The following is a 3,267-nucleotide window of genomic DNA, read 5'->3' as shown; positions in this document are numbered from 1 at the left end:
ACACACACACACACACACATACATACATATATATATATAATATACGCACACGCGCGCGCACACACATATATACATCTACAAGTGTGTGTATATGTGTGTGTATACACATGAATACTTATACATATGTAAGATCATCTACGTCTTCCTATATGCGTAGCACCTTTCTAGATAGACATGAAGTAGCTAATAACAACTCTTATAAAGATGCTGTCTAGCCAAAGCATTTTTCTTGTTGCCAAGACAGTTTTAAAAGAATGTCATTGTTTTGTTTGGTACAGCATATGGTAGGCAAAGTATGCACAGGAACTCCAAGCATTTTTGTTTAAAAGTTTGCTGCGGCAGTATAAACAATTAAGACAACACTCAGAGTTTCCAGTCCCGAAAACCTGTTGACTCAGATGTTCTGTTTGCAGGAAAACCATGCACAGAAGTGTGCATGCTTTTAAGAACAGACATTCCTCCAGCTGCCCGGTGTCCAACCGTACTAGAAGCCTTTGCCTTTGCAATTGGTGTCCTTGTCAATGCACATGTTATCAGTTCTTTCACTAGAAAAGCTCATACTTTTCTTTCCTTGTGCTCTCTCCATTTCAAAGACTGAATCAATGATGTTGATGCAAGTGGTCACTAGGACCCGTTGTATTTCTACCTGTTTTAGGAGTGAGCTTTTAAAACCAGAAGCTCACTAGACTCTCTAATAAGCAGATGCCCTACCTGGCTTTCAACAGCTCTCTCTGAACAGTGAAACACGTATAGAATGAATAGTGGTTTCTGTGCACTGCATGACTCCCAATCATTTGTAAACACATTATTGTCTCTCCTGAGCCTTGACAAAGGAATTCTGAATTTGATATACGCCTATTAAATATGACACCCTTGAATTGCAACTCCAAATCAAATTGGCTCACAGAGTCACATGACCGATGATAATCATGCCATTGCCCACAAACTGGCCAATAGTCCAGCTACGAATCTATCAGTTGAAAACTACTGAATGCTCACTCATCACCAGTTTCGTTTACAAAATGTAGAGCTATCAGTGTTAACAACAAAGCTAATTTACCATGATTTGCAGTATTTGGTTGTTCACCAGAGCATGCTGTGCATGTTTATATTCTTTTGCCTTTTCTGCTGCACTGAGGTACCCTGCTTTCGTGTGAGCCTTCCTCTTGCCTGGGTCTTTCTCTGAGGTGTCCTGGGTCTTTGTTCGATACCTATTAAAGATATAGTTGGGAAGAAACTGAAGCAATAACTTAAAATGTATTGCCTAAATTAGATGTGCAAGAGTTGAAGCTTAAACATTGACTTTCAATAGGTGATATTGATAGCACAGGCTCAACTATCAGCCATTTCTTTATTTTGCTGAACACAATTTTTTTGTCTATTAAAAGAACAGCCATCAAAAATACTTTGCATTTTTAATATCCAGGGATCTCAAAGTGCTTTACATGCACCAATGATTTAATTAAGCCTGAGACCCACTCTCTCTAACACAGGCTCATTTGCAAAGATGGATGGCACATCCTAAAATGGCATTATTTACTTTGTTGCCTCAGTTTCCTTATATGTGCAAAGAGAATTCAAGTGATTTGCCTAAGGTCAGAAAATATGGATGTGGAAAAAAAAATCAGGAACAGAACCTAGATCCCTGAGCATCTTCAATGGCTGCAAGAATTAGTAAGCGTATATATAGTAAAAATATACAGCATTAAGATATGAGAATAAATATGCTATCTTCTTATCATCTTAGTATCAACCTTACTTCTCTTACTAGAAACAAACATCAGGTAAAAAGAGATGATTGAAAAAAACAATTAATATAAATAGGAACATGTCACTTAATGTTATTTCATATAAATGCTGGTGGAGAAAGGAAGTTGTATTTAGATCTTAGCTGATTTGAGCATGACCTGACATAATCCTGTCATCCCTTATTCTGTCAGGAATCATGTTGTCTTTTCATACGCGCTGCCGTAAAAAGTAGCATTTCCTTTTCCCCAGGTACTGTCTTCTAGCAGTGAGATATGCAAAAGGAATACAGTGCATAGATATACATTATTCAGTACATCTACTCTATGGTTTAAAAATGTCTTTGGAGTAATATTTTATAATAGAAAAAATCTAAAATGCAAAATGATAGAAAATGCAGATGAATGGGGGAAAGAAGGTAAATATACTGAATTCATCTATAGCACAGGTATTTCCACATCCATGAGATCAGCAGATTTCTTGGCAGGTATTTTTTACAGCTACAGTTCTAGGCAGATCTTTGAAAAACTAATGACCAAGAGTATTGGACAAAGGTTTACAAAAGCACCCTACTGTCCTTTGGCATTCTAACAAGTAAAACATGAAAATGATTTTTCTACTTGCATATCAAGCTAAGATTACTAACTGAGATTAGTTCGGCTGTGAGCGCAGCTCTGCCAAAACTCTGTGGCTTACTTCAAGGTCTTAAAAATTGTCTTTTGAGGAGAGGGGTCATACATGTTCTTGACAAGCAAAGCCAACACGTTTCCATTACTTAGATAGCCAACACTCATAAAATCTACTGACTCCTTTATTATATGAAGTAGATCGCTTGTTAGACCATTCTGAGATACTGCCATGTACGTATGATCCTGGCATATAAACTAGTAATGAAATGGGTAGCTAATGTCAGCCCCTGAGGAGGAGAAGGGAGTTATATGGAGGAAGCATGAAATCCCAAAGCTCATCATTAGACACGTGTCAAGAATAAATGAGAACTGTTATAGCTATTTATATCACTTTTAACTTTTTGCATCATGTTGTATCTATTTCAAGAGTGAACTGGCTTGACAATAAAGATTAAATTGTATCTTTTCCTAGAAAGAAAAGGAGCCCTGTCATTCCTGGCAAGGTTTTGGAGGAGGGAGGAAAGGGGCAGGTCACTTCTCCTTCTTTAAATTATTCTATCAATTGTCTTCTTAAAGGACCCTTATTTAGGGGTACATTTTCCTTTGCTGAACAATGAAACACTCAGTGGCCACAAGAGGGCACACTCCAAAGGCTTTTAACCTTCCTGCAAGCTGCTATTTTACCTAATTGGATCCTGAATCCTAGAGATCTTTGTGCTTATCTGTAGCTTCTCTGAGTGGAGCTCTTGTTTCTCTCACATAGTTTAAAAGGCAGAAATTTGCTGGAGTGGAAGACTACAAGTAAAATAATGCAGTGTAAGGAAATAGGCAAAGAGAAATGGGGGGAAAGATAAAACTGATAAACTGCTGGATGCCAAAGAAATCTGGAGAG

At 37.6% G+C, this 3,267-nt stretch overlaps 1 protein-coding gene across 1 annotated transcript in view; it reads left to right on the top strand.

The window, feature by feature from the left end:
* Window positions 1-3,267, top strand: part of INHBA (inhibin beta A subunit) — a 23,853-nt gene that overhangs the window by 6,759 nt on the left and 13,827 nt on the right. The gene's annotated exons all lie outside the window — the stretch shown is intronic.

Source organism: Gavialis gangeticus, unplaced genomic scaffold (genome assembly GCF_001723915.1).
Source record: "Gavialis gangeticus isolate Ggan-Ray unplaced genomic scaffold, GavGan_comp1, whole genome shotgun sequence".
Taxonomy (NCBI): domain Eukaryota; kingdom Metazoa; phylum Chordata; order Crocodylia; family Gavialidae; genus Gavialis; species Gavialis gangeticus.
This window is presented reverse-complemented; position numbering and strand designations above follow the sequence as displayed.